Here is a 14,681-nt window from a genome sequence, read left to right on the forward strand (position 1 = left end):
TGATTGTGTTCTTCAAAATTGTCTTTTTATTTTCTCGTCCCACCCATCGACAAATACGCTAGCAATTTCCAGCCCTAATAATGATAAGAGAAAATGATGGCCAACATTTGATTATTAGTTCATTGAAGCCAATAAAGAATCTCATATACTGAGGGAAGGAATTATCATCCAATAAAGCAACAGTAATGATATGCATGGAAGTAATCAGTATCCATCGGTCATGTCATGGCTAACTGACCATTTCAAGCGAAAACGGTCAAGTAATTATAGCATGAAGAGGAAAAGTCCATGGTCTGGTAGGCAAACTAATGCATTCTCATAAAAGAGGGAACATGATTTCCCAAACTGGCAAATGTGGATGAAGCTTTTCCTAAATTAGGTCTGCTCACTTGATCACTTTTAATTAAGCATATTGTAGGGCAGATTGCGACTCTCTAACACTAAGTGAGATCCCAGTATGCTGGTGATTATTTAGTGGGCCAGTACATTAGTCACTTAGCGTTACACGAGTTGCAATACTATTATCATGTGCAGCTGAACAATCTATTGGATGCTGCATAAGATGTAAGTGTATGGCAGTGTTATCCTTTCACAAACTGAAAAAACTCTATATTGGGTCAGGGCTGCAGGTGGTTACTTGAGCTGAACCCCATAAAAAGTGATTTAGAACACATTTTATGGATAAACATTTTGATTAAACAATAATTTTATAAATAAATACATGCAGCAATACACACACACACATACACACACAATTATATAACCATTGTAAGGAAGGTGTGAAGTGTAGGGTAAGCCTTAAATACACACATGTTTCACGATTGTGTTGCAATGAGAGTAATGGCTGTTAAATATTGGGGAAAAAAATATATCTTTTTATTTTTTTCCTTTTCTTTTTTGGTTGCATGCTGGTAAGATTTTAATGGAAACTTATTTTCTGCCTGCAAGATCAATTTTGGAAACCTGATGAAACTTTGATCGGTCTGTGTAGACTTCTTACAGTAATAATATAATTTTATTTATAAAAGCTCTATACATATATTGAGCACTTTTGAAAAACTGTTGGTTTTTAGTTCATATCAATCGATAAAGTCGATAAACAGATCTTGATCATAAATAAGAACAAAGCATTTATTGTCCTCTGACAATGATCAATACCTACAAAAGATAGAAACCAAGAGCAGTAAACATACTAATCCTATATTGTCAAACTCATGAATATTTTTGTTGAACTGAGGAATTTGTACAGAATTTTGAATGGAACCCTTTATTTAATCCACGCTTGCTTTCATTCCATTAGTCATGATAGGATAGAAGTTTTAAGAAATTCATTATTGTATTCTTAATATTTCTGAGTTTGACAAAATACACCTCATCTAAACATTCTGACAAAATAATACTTGTTCCAGGACAAGTATAACCAATATTTATAGCATTAGTTTTTAATTTTGGTATGCTGCGGTCTCAGTATCCCCCAACCTCATGGTAAAGTTTAACAAAGCAGAAAATAATGTGCCCACATTACTCACTGTGTTTCCTAAAATATGTATATTGTATAATTGATCATAAGTTCATTAGTTAGGAATTTTCCTCCCATTGCATTTTATTGATGTTAATGCATGTGCTCACCAGTCCAGTTTTATCATGTAATATTTATAAAATTTAGTACAGAATCAGTAATTGTATCGGAGTCAGCTAGTGATGGCATGATTCCAATGTTTTCCCTGATTCCGATCCAATTACCGATTCTGATGGCAGTTCTTTTTAAATTTCTGAACATAAAGTTTTTTTTTTTCGTGGGGTCAGATTATCTTAAAACTCATAGAATATATGCTTATATTAAAAAAAAAAAACTTGTGAGGTGATCTATAAATTTTATTTTTACTGATATAATAAAAAATCAATAAATATTTATCATTTTAGCATTAATACGAGCCATGAAAAATTAACAATTAATTAATTAATTAACATTTTAGCATTAATACGAGGCATGAAAAATTAAGTTCCAAACGAAAACAAAGAAATAACAATAAAAAATTATTTTTGGCATCAGAAAGTCAGCACAAATCGAAAAGTAAACATAAATTTTTCTACTTCTGATGCGATTTTTTTTTTTTTTTTTTTTTTTGCAGTTTCCGGTTACTCTTGTGATTTATCGTCCAATACTGAAAACAATAACTCCAAATTTGATGGAGAGTAATTTTTTCTCTGAATTTCTTGTACCTTGCCCTTCCCGCCCCCTTATCTTTCTCCCATCTGTTTAAATCCAATATTGATACTGTAAAAATAGTAATATTTGTAAAAAAATATAAAAGGTATTAAATTATTGGAAATTTTGTAGATTGAAACAAGAAAATAGTTAATTTGTAATGCATAAAATATCTGTTTTGTATTTAGTATGTAAAAACGAGTAATATCTTCTTAAGAAGATGATGTCAGTGATCGATTCTTAATAACAAAAGATCCCTTGTATCCTTAAAAATAATTTACTCTACAACAAAGTGATCTTAGAAGTAGTATTGGAATGATTAATCAGAATCGGGAATTGAAAATATTGGAACTTTTGGAGTACCAGAATTAGTATAAGAAAATTTGTACATATTTTCCGATGCCAAAAACGATTCTTTTTTTTTAAACTTCATTTTTCACGGTTTGTATTAATGATGAAATGATCAAAATTTATTGATTTTTAAAATTAAATTTATGACTGCCAAAAGTATCAAAAAGTACTAGAAGAATATACCCGGTGAACTAAGTGCAAGAAAGTGCTTAAAGGAAGATTTAGAATTGTGCTTAAAGGAAGATTTAGAATTTTAAAAAGATCTCTTCGTGGGAGTTTTTGAAATATTAGGTTGGTGCAAAAATAACGTCGGTTTTGACGAAGTTGAATGTCAAAAACGACATTATTTTTGCATCAACCTAATAGTTAATGAATGTTTGGCATCTGGTAGGATGCCTCATCTCCAGCAAAACAAAAATAAAACAAATTGAAAAAAGAGTGAAGACATTTTTTAAGAGGATGCAATGCACTTCTTAAGTTGATATATTTTCAAACATTTTCAATAAGACTCTGGTTCATATCAGATATGACAATTCTTTTTCATGAGCTTGGTTGCTCCTATTGTTACGTTGTGTGTGTATATATTACTGGCGTGATGGATATCTTCCTAAGATTCCAGTTTCTTTTCATGTTGTATATAAGAACTTGGTATTGTGTTATCTTCTCCCTCTCAGATTTGTCTAAACAAGCATTAAAGATACTAACTGCAACTAAAGTTGCTACTTGTCCCTCTTGTCTCATATCACCATGTCAGGTTTAACTAATACATAGGTACATAGCTTTATGAATTGCATAGTCATGGTGGATGGTGTATGATTCATTTGCAACTGTTCTTTCTGGTATATGTTCTCAAGCCTTGCTGAACATTCAACATTTTACAAATGGTCCAGTGGAGATATTTACACACACTCCATTGTGTAGCATTGTATAGTAGCCATCCTTCAGAACTTTACAACTGGATGTCAGGTGGCTCACACTCTTTAATTTTGTGTGGCAGAACCTACACTTATTGTTATTGCTGAGACTACTCATCTTCTTAAAAGCATTGATCATCAAAGCTTGAATTCTGGAAGCTCATCAGATATTAGCCAGTGTTCACAATAGTGGCTTGATGTTGATGGTCAATTTCTGAGAGACCATACCTACTACTCGCCTAAGCTTATACAGCCTTTGTAGATATTGGTTTCAGTACATTACTCACATTACAGTGTCAATATGTTTCTCATTTTAGCCTATTAAATGTCCTTTTCTAAGTAGTCAATAAATGCTTTTTTGTGTGCATCTCGTAGTTATTTTAAACGATGCACATTAGTAGTCAGCATGATGGCAAACAAATGTCTCAAATTACCTCCAGATTCAGATGTAGATGCTTTCTGTAGAATGGCATTCCAGTGGTTAGCATCCTTAAGCAGTGCATGGGTACTACTTGCATTCTTACTTATAGTAATAACTTGACCATTGGTAGTTTTGAGGATATCAAAGCTGTGTGGACCTGTAACATGTAGAAGCAAACAATAAAAATGTATCAATATTGTTTTTTAATATCAAACCACATCTCTCTTCAAATACAAATCAGATGCTTCTCTGTTTTGGTGATTACATGTAAACAGACTGAAAATAATATCAGCAAAAAAGGAATATAAAAAATGAAGATTTTAGAGTAGAGATCTCTTTTATAAATTTAACATAAAATGAGCACTCACTTTAGGGCCAGATAGCGGTATTGGAGACCTGGTAATACCAAGGTAATTTTTTTTACTTTTAAAAATTAAACACATTTCTGAAATGTACTTTATTCTTTACTTCTGGCTACAGATTAGTTTTACTTTAGGGTTATGTTATATATACCTACAGTATATGTATGCCTACTCCCCTCTACATAACTAAAAAAATATAAATTGTTTCACGACTTAAGAAAGATCTTACATGTATTTATTTAGATGTTTTAATTTATTTTTAAAGCATACCCTTCACAATACTTTCTTATATATAAAAATAAACTAAATTAGTGTTATTGTAAAAAGAAAGAACAATGCCCTCCTTCCAAAATTAAAATAAAAAGTATTATAATGTATCTAATACAGAATTGTCGATTATTTCGCGTCAGAAGAGGCAATTCTTATTTAGTTTGGAGAGCAGGATTTTTCACAAATAGTATTGAAAGTAGTTTTTAAAAGAGCATGTTTTTTTTTGCATTGCTTTTTCACCCCAAACAAAGCACAGTGCCACTTGGATGTAAGGAGCTACTATTTAGAACAAAATTTGCAGGAATTTACAGGAAGACTGTACTGACATGCTGCCAGTACAGTCGGGGAAGCAGAGACCCAGGAGGTAATTTGCAACATTTTGGTGATGGGACAGAGGTTGGAGTTTTGTTGACAGTGCGGGACTTATAAGGTTGACCACTCCTTTTTGAACAATATCTAGGAGTGAAAGACTTGTAGGAGATGCACCAGCCCAAATGTGGCAACAATACTTTATGTATGGGCAAATAGCGGTCTTGTATTTTGTACAAGATACTCTCAGGCATAAGTAACTTTCTAGCATGGTAGAGAGAGCCCACCTTCTTCGCAGTGTAACATTATGAAGGAGTTCATTTATACGTTGTGTTACTGTGTGTCTATAGTGGCTTCTTCACTATCTGAACCCTAAGTTATTGTGTGACAGTTTATTTACATTCTGTGATCATCTAAGTGTGTTGCATGCGTGTGTCTCAGACATTTACATAAACACATACATGTATTTCAACATCCTTATCAACTTTTCAACCGCGTCGTTGGTCTTGTGGTCCACCTGAGAATTTGATCTATTCTTGGATGGAAGCTAAAACCTGTAGACGAATGCATTTCAACTCCAAGACGATGGTTGGTTTTATATAGTTTTTTATTATTTCCCAGATGTCGATCATAGAAGAATGGAAGGTGAATATCTTTGCTTGAGTGGTTAATTCTAATCTCCATTCTGAGACACGTCAGCTCCCTCCTCAGTGAGGGGGGACGACTTGTTAAACCGTCTGCTCTATTTGACGTCCTCTTTCCAACGTCTATTTTCTCAGCTAACCAGAATACGTGACAACAGACACATACTTCCGATGCTGGTCAACTTTCTTCCTGTGCAACTTGTCCAGTTTACACCTCAACATGTTTTGACTTTTATCAAAACATAGTGTCACATTTCATCTCTTGTTTGCTTCCAATTCGATAGATAGTTAGATAGATAGATCTATGGCTAGATAAACAAATACAAAGATAGATAGCTAACAGCTAATTTCTCTTCTATTCCACTACAGTTTTGGCAATCCCCTCAATATATTTCTCATACCTCAGCTCATGTTCCTTGTGAATGTTAAACCAAGAAGTTAAATGAAGAGCTTTTAGGTAGAGTATCATTATCCATGGCTATCAGTGGTTGAGAAGTTTCTCGTAATTATTAAAGGAAAGAAGCTTAATATTGGCAGCATTGAATGTTACCAAACATTTATGCCTCCATTCCACTATAGGCTGGAAGTCTTCATCTAAGGGTCCAGGATATGATCTTAAACTATATCCGATGGTGAGGTCCCAGCTTACGGGCTTTGAGGAGTGTGGAGTCACCCTTTAATTGCCATTGCTCTCAGGTCCACTCTGACCCGGAGTGGTCTAGGAGTGTAAGCCATGTTTAGTTTCAGAACAGTTTCTGATGGTTCGTTGTTCTAAACAAGTCTTGAGAGGTGACTGGTTTGCAGTAGACAGAACAGTTTCTGATTGTTCATTGTTCTAAACAACCGACTTGAATAAAACAAATATATTCTATTAAAAACTTTTTCTTCAAAATCACTGGATTCGGCATTAAATGACTTGAAAAGGGTTGATATGCCGTAAAACAAAAACAACCAACCAAATTCATCTAAGGTTTCAGCCATTTCCACTCGTTTTCCCCTCATGTCTATTATAGAGCGTGGTGTCATCAGTAAATATATCCACCTCAGAGACAATTTTATCAGGGAAGTCTTTTATGAATAAGAGAAATAATAAAGGTCCAAACATTGTCCTTTCGCATTTCTATCATGTTGTTTTAAAGTATGATGATCAAGAACAACAACCTGTATTTTTCCTTATTTAAGAAACATTTGGTGATGTTATGTATGCATCCAGTAATGCCACATGATTTAATTTTCATGAGAAGACCATCGTGCATTACCCTGTCAAAGACTTTGGATATATCTAGGGCTACTACATTAACCCCCCTGCTTTATCTAGTGCATGGTATACGTTCAGAGATTATAGTTAAGATATATGTAGTAGTACGAGCTTGCCTAAATCCATACTGTTGGTTGAACAGAAGTTCAGCAGTTTTAAGATGCTGGACTAGTGCTTGATTAATTAAGGACTCAAAAATTTTGTTGAAGAGAGGACGGAGGCTAATAATTTAGTGGGTCAGTTCTTTCACCAGATTTCTTGTAAACTGGGACCACAGAAGCAATTTTCCAGCAATCAGAAAAGCAAGATTCGGTAAGGCATTTGTTGTAGAGTTTGAAGAGAACTAAATAATCTCAGTGAAGCAGTTTTTTAATAGTAAAGTTTGGGTCCACATGAGGTGTCTAGGTTCTTTATGACATCACGAATTTGAGAAGAGGTGACTTTCAGAACATCGAGCATGGTTACTATTCACAAAGGAAAATCTAGGTCCAAAATGGAATTGGAGGCAAACCGTCAGACAAACAGTGAGATTTCTCAGTTGCCATGCTGAGAACCTCAAGGTTGTTGGATAGTGGCGGAATTGTTAACCCATTATTTACTACACTGTTATAAGTCTTCCAGAAATCACAAGTTTCTAATTTCTGCAAATCAATTTGTTTTCTAGTGTTGTCGTTATACTGTCTCTTAGCTACAAATATTTCGCTCTTACAATTATTTTTAGCTTTTTCTAACTTTTGTCTATTTGTACTGGATTTATGTCAGATAAATCTGCAGTATGCATGCTGCCTTTAAGCAATGACAGCTGCGCAAGTAAAAGCGAACGATTGGGGAGAGTGGTAGATATTTTCCCATGAAAATAACGATAAAGCAGAGACAAACTAGCAACATCTCTTTTGTGAGATAGAGGTAGCAGGAAAGAGAAAAGGACATCTCCTACGAGGCTGCGAAGTCTATTTTGAACTCTATCAAGGCAAGACAAGTCCTTTCTAGCAGCTCCTGCCCAGATGTGGCAACAGTATTCCATCCTTGGACGTACCTGGCTCTTATGTAGATAGAGAATTGCATCAGCTGTGAGATATCTACTGGATCGATAGAAGGATTCAACCATTTTTCCAGCGGCCTTGGCAACATTTAAGATCAGGACTAATGGTCAAGCCCAGAAACTTGTCAAAACTTGAGGCCTCCTAAAGACGAGCCATTCATTTCAATTGATGCCAGATGTGGATCAAAACGTTGATGATGTAAAGAGAGAAGCTTGGTTATAGATGCATTAAAAGTAATCAGCTACTCCTTTCTCCATTGTAACACGTGCTCAATATCAGAGAAGAGAGAATCGGAGGGAACTTGGTCGTTTGCTGTCTTAGATGTGCTACCATAAATGGTAGTGTCATCAGCATAAATGTCTACAAATGATGTAAGGATGTGATTTGGAAGATCATTAATATAGATCAGGAAAAGAGTTGGGCCCAGGATGGACCCCTGAGGGACTCCAGCATTAATATTGTGAGCTTCTGATTTTTGCCCTTCAACTACTACTCTTATGAACCCATCAGAAAGAAATGATTTAATAATTGAGAAGGCATTTCCTGCTATACCATAGCTAGAGATCTTGTAAAGTAAACCTTTATGCCATACTCTACCAAAGGCCTTAGATATGTCAAACGCAATTGTATCTAGATTGGCATTTAGTCAGCGTTTTGGAACCAAACACAATTGGTTTGCCTTCCTGTGTCAGGGCTACCCCCAAACCCTTCCGTGATGCATTTACTTCCCGTGATAATGTTTTTTTTTTTTGTCGTAGTATGATAAGAGGGCATCGGCAGTGATCATTTCTTTTAGGTCGTTATAGCATCATTGGTAGTCTGGATCCCATATCCAGGGTATTTGATCTTAGGAGGCTGTGCAATGGGTGAGCTTTTTCAGTGAAGTTTGGTATGTCTTGGGAAAGATAGTTTAACATCCCTAAAAAGCGCTGTAATTTGTTTTTGTTTTGCGGTTGTGACATCTGTTGAATGTCACATACTTTGGCAGGGTCTGGCTTGATGCCGATAGGTGTGTATATATTGCCAAAAAATGTAATACTACGTTTTCTGATGTCACATTTTTTACTGTTAAAAACAAAACCAGTTTTTGCTGCTCGGTTCATTAGGTTTAACAAGTTTCTGTCATGTTCTTCTTCATCCTCTCCGTATCCTGCCACATCGTCAGCTATGCTAGCAACACCATCTAGACCTTCAAGAATCTGATCAATCTTTGCCTAGAATATGTCTTGCAAGACACTTAGGCCAAATGGTAATCGTTTTCAGTAAACCTTTCCAAAGGGTGTTCTACAGGTTGTCAGTATCTGAGATTGTTCATCCAGGTGAATTGACCAATATCCCACTTTGGCATCAAGCTTACTGAATACTTTTGCCTTAGCAAACTTCGAGTTCAATTCTTCTACTGTGGGTATTTTGTAGGGACATCTCTCCAAACTGGAGTTTAGTTTCTGAGGGTCACTGCATATGCTAAGAGATCGATCCCTTTTTGTGCTGAAAGTCAAACTGGATCACCAGTCTATGTGCTCTTCTACCTTCCTTAGCACATCCTCTTGTATTAATCTTTCGATTTCTTGTTTGATCTTATCCTTAAGGTGGATGCTGCATTTGCGAGGAGGGTCAATGAATGGCTCTGCATCTTTTTTTTAGCAAGAGTTTTGCAGTTCCACTAAAGTTTTCAATTCTGTTGAACTGTTCTGGATAAGCATCCTTAAGTTGCTCAACATCGTGGATGGGTGTAGAAGGTGGTCTTGGTGTTGTATCCTTTATAGCATCGACGTTTATCGTAATGATTTGGAACATTTACAACATAATAAATGGCGTCTATCCATTTAGAACCTTTGTAACGGCATGGGATATTAATGATTCCTGCGCAAGTGATTGTGTCACCGCTATATGACGTGAGTCTTATGTGTGGTGTTGGTTGTAGGATGCTGAGGGCAACCTTGTTTGTTCCATACATTTGTCAAAACATTGTCATTGGGAGAGTGTTAGCTGATGCCTCGGAGTCAATTTTCAAGCACAGTGTATATGGTAAGTTAGGGATGTGAGGAGGTCTTATAGTTAGGGTCGTATATGCCTCATCCCTGGATTGTTTATGCTGTCCATGTATTTGTCACTTATCGTGATTGAATAGAAATGTTTGTTATAGTCGTCGCTATCGCTGTCAATGTCTATACTGTCAGCACTTTGGTTCTTACCTCCACATTCCGTTTTTTTTCTCTAACTATGACGGCGGTTGTAGTGGGGTTGCTTTCTATGGCCTCTGCTATGAGTTCTATTTTCTCTATGTTGTTTTGAGGACCTACAGCATCTAAGCCCAGTGCCCCTTGTTCCCACATGCGGAACATTCGTCATGGTATGCAGGACATTTGTGACTCACAGATTTGTTGCAGTTGGTTATTTCCGGCTTAGAGGACTTCAAATTTTCTGCCTTTGGCAAGGGCATCACCAATCTTGTGTCCTTTGGGTTTGCCATAAAGTTCATTCCTGAAGGCGTCATATGGTGTGGAGGCAATAATTAGTTCAATGATCCTCTCATGCAGTTCTTCTTCAGAAAAATCGCACTTTAGTGCGACAAAGTCGCCTAAACTTTCATCAGCTTTTTGCCTATACTGCATTAAATATAGTCTGTGGATTCGGAAGTGCACATTAGTGTTAATACTTCATAGCACTTCCATAGTTTTTTTGGTGACCGTTTTTTTTCTTTTTCTGTCAGACCACTGGCGTTAAGCAGTTTTAAACCTTCATCATTTATGCAACGTCAGATTTTTCTGGCTTGTTTTACTGTGTCCGTTATGTCCTCATCCTCTAAATACAGTGTCATTTTTTGTTTAAACAGTGATATTGATTCGATAATGTCAGGTTGCATCTCTGGTAGACAGGCTGCAATTTTATTAAGGCTCTTGTTTCAGTAGGTTGTAAAGGTCAAGGTCGTTTGGCCTTTTCCCAGATGTAGCTTTCTCGTAGTACACCATGTATTAGACGAAATGAAAAGTTATGCTTGGTTTGATACATGAAATTTTTTTTTTTTTACTCATGAGAAGTGTTCAGTCGAGAGGGACAATATGGCTGACGTTGTTGTTGTTTTTCTGGGTCAGTTTGTTCTTGTTTTTTTTCCGTATGAAGGATTGTCCGGACTTTTGAATGTGTAAGGAGCCCTCCTTTGTTTGTGTTTCTGTTTTACCACTTGCCATCATGAAGTAATATTTGCAATAAGGAATGAAGATGAAGCCTGATTGAGGTAGGGCTGGAGCAGCATGTTTATTCTTCTAAGGTACAGAAACCGGAACTTCCGGTAGTCCCACACGTATAAGTGCGCCTGCAGCATATGTTTCATATTACAACAGACAGGGGTGTTTACAATAATGAACAGTGAATAGTCCATTTATAGTTTAAAGAACTGTAGGTACCTCGAACGCGTGCCAAAGTTTTACCCCCCCCCCCCGCATGCAACAGTCGATATTCCATTCAATACAAACAATCTTATAAAAACAAGTATTACACAGTTCATTTACTAGTACCAGTACATATGTACATGCAATTATGTATAATTCCTATAAATAGGGACTGATTGCATTTATGATCAACTTCTTAAAGCATCTATTTGTACCAACGTTTTGCATTAATAATCAGGTCGCATCAATATCATCCCATTATTCTAAGTTTACAATAAAACATAATTCTATGTAAATAACCTTTTTTTAAATAAAAGTAATTCCTTTCCTAATACCATGTAGTGGCCCTGTCGGTGGGGCATTAGAATACGCCGACTGTCCCCCTGCAGAGGATAAAAGTCCCTCAATGGGGGTCCTGGATATGACCTTAAACTATATCCAGTGGTGAGGCCCCAGCTTGTTGGCTTTGGGGAGTTTAATTTTTTAATTACCATTGCTCCCAGGTCAACTCTGACCCGGAGTGGTAGTACCTGTTAGGGTCCCAACTATGGGTTAAATAGAAACAAACATGAAAACAACAAATATATTCTATTAAAAAAATTTTTTCTTCAAAATCTTTGGATTCGGCATTAAATAACCCGAAAAGGGTTGATATGCCGTAAAACAAAAACAACCAACTAACCAAACATGTAGTACTTACCAACAAAACAAATGCCTACGTGTTTGTGCCTTGTGTAGGCATGCGCAACAACAAAACTTGGGTTTTTATAAGCGGAAGTCTCGAGGTTGTCAGGAATCTCTGGGCGCATGCGCAAGAGGAGGGATTGAGAGAGTGGTATAAAAGACAGGTCGAGTGAGAAGGTTGTTGTTGTTTTCATTGGACGTTACAGTGACACGTGCATTAGCAGTTGATTAAGAAGTTGTTTTTTTTGTGTCAAGTCGTGCACCTCGGTGAAGGTGAAGGTCATATACTATTCCCTTAACTGCACTCTCTTTCCACTATATTGATCAGCTCATAATAGCTGACGTCCCCGTTCAACTCACGCAACTATTCTATTTACTAAACCTCTTAGCACAATATTGTACAGCTAATTGTTGTGGTTCTATTTTCTTCTTTTTAACCATGTGCCACTTCCATGCATATTTACTTATTAATATATTCTTCTTCTTTTCCTCTTTGTTGTTGTTGTTGTTCTTCTTCTTCTTCTTCTTCTTCTTCTTCTTTTTCTTCTTCTTGTTATTATTATTATTATTATTATTATTATTATTATTATGATTATTATTAATATTATTATTAATATAATTAGTATTATTATTTCTTTGGCTTTCGTCTTAGTCTTCTACACTTCTATGTTTTTTTACAAGGGAGTCATTACTTATCAAGGCCCAAAAGTCACCTTAGAATAAAGGTTAATGAGTGTACAGTGGTCACCGGGACAACAGCGTAGTAATTAGTAAGTGGTTGAAATAGAGTAGAAATGGATTATTTAGGGGGACAGCTCAACAAAAACTTGTTTACATTGGATGTAAAGATGAGCATATTGTAGTCAGATGAAAAGCAGATGAGCGAAACAAAGTTACACAGGCGGGCAGTTCTAGGAAAGAAGCCTTATTTATGGAATTTTCGTTAAGATTTATACGCAGATAGAAAGTGTATGAAATTGTTGATAATCGTAATGTTATATTTAGGGGTTTCATTATTATTATTATTATTTTTGTTATTCTTGCTGTTGGTGTTATTGTTGTTATTAGGAAGTTGTAAGAAAGTCTTATTAAAAGTGAGTCTTAGAGTCTTAGAGAGTCTTATTAAGAGATTCATATACATAAAATGTTCATACTTAGAAGTGTTAGTGAGGAGATAGTGTTGAGTCTTAGTGTTCACATTGTAGATATGAGATGTCGAGACATTGTGTATGTAAAGACATTTTAAAACACATGATATATAAGACATGTAATGACAATTTTCACTTTATCTTTTGGTAGAATTACAACACAAAGATGACGTTTATAAAAACACATGATGGGTTTATTTCTTCTCCGACCGGTCGTAGTTTTCTTAGTCAAGAATTCAAAGTTTTACATTCTATGTTTCAAAGGTGACCGCCTCGCTTCCAGACGTTCGACTGTCCATGTCTGGACTCCAGACTATCGTCTGTCGTCCTCGGACTCTCTCTCAGACTCCCCCTCAGTTTCTCCCTGCTAAACTCTAAAGTTTGTAATTATATTGAGAACTTGCCATTTTCCATGACGTCATACATATGTTAAAACATGTGTCTTCTTTCACGTGTTCTGGAAATGCGTGTCCAAAACTTTTTCCTTTGTTTACAAAAGGAATTTTAACCTATATTCCCAGTAACCTATATTTCCAATAGGTTAAAAACATGTTTGTTAAATTATCCTATAGTTGCATTCCTCTCCATCGTACAGTATATCGATACACTAAGGCTGACTGGGATAGCTTCCGTACATTTATATCTGATCTACCTCTGCATTCCATGTTTAAAAAGGATGTGTCCTCTATAGTATTAGACCTGACGGAATGGTTAATTGTAGGTATTGACCGTTTCATACCCTCGAAAAAGTTTCAGCAAAAACCTAACAGCTAGCCATGGTTCTCTCCAGAATGTGCTGCTGCCATTGCGCACAGAAATAACTTTTTCCACTGTTTCCAACGTAATAGATGTATGGAAACTAAAGCCGCTTTCAGGACTGCCAGCAACCATTGTAAGAAAGTAATAAAGAATGCAAGAGAGTTGTATGCTCAATCTGTTAAGTCCAAAGTAGCTGAGCAGCGGCTTGGTTCCCACCAGTTTTGGCAAATAGCAAACAGAATCCTGAACAGAAGCGTGTGCTCCATCCCAACTATTATCAATGGACCTGAGGTAATCTCGTCAGCATCAGACAAAGCCAAACTCTTTGTCAAGAATTTTGCAGCTAATTCTACCCTTTGCGATCAAGGCCGCCAACCCCCAATATTTCCTCCTGTATCAGAAAACACGCTATGTGATATACGTATATCTGTACGTGATGTTGCCAAGCTAATCAAAAACCTTGATTCCAGTAAAGCAACTGGCCCTGACGGTATTCCAATTATAGTACTCAAAAAACTTCAACCAGAACTAGCGCCCATGCTTACAAAACTGTTTAAATGTTGTCTTAAGGAGAATAGTTTCCCATCTCCCTGGAAAAGCTCATCAGTATACCCTGTATTTAAGAATTCAGGTGATCGCTCATCCCCCTCTCAGTACAGACCAATAAGTCTCCTGTGCGTCATGAGTAAGTTGCTGGAATCTGTGTTAAATACAGAAGTAATAAACCATCTCAACAAAAATAACCTTCTTAGTGACACTCAATATGGTTTCCCTTCTGCTAGATCTACAGCAGATGTGCTTACAGTTATATCTCATAGGATTAGCAAATCTCTCGACGGAGGCAACCTTTCTAGGGCAATTGCTCTTGACATATCTAAGGCCTTTGATAGGGTATGGCATAAAGGTTTACTTCATAA

At 36.2% G+C, this 14,681-nt stretch overlaps 1 protein-coding gene across 13 annotated transcripts in view; it reads left to right on the forward strand.

The window, feature by feature from the left end:
* LOC145254565 (dual specificity calcium/calmodulin-dependent 3',5'-cyclic nucleotide phosphodiesterase 1A-like) overlaps positions 1-14,681 on the forward strand; it is a 1,571,136-nt gene that overhangs the window by 801,014 nt on the left and 755,441 nt on the right. The window lies entirely within an intron of this gene.

This window comes from Euprymna scolopes, chromosome 30, assembly GCF_053919585.1.
Source record: "Euprymna scolopes isolate OS-2025 chromosome 30, ASM5391958v1, whole genome shotgun sequence".
Classification (NCBI taxonomy): Eukaryota; Metazoa; Mollusca; class Cephalopoda; order Sepiida; family Sepiolidae; genus Euprymna; species Euprymna scolopes.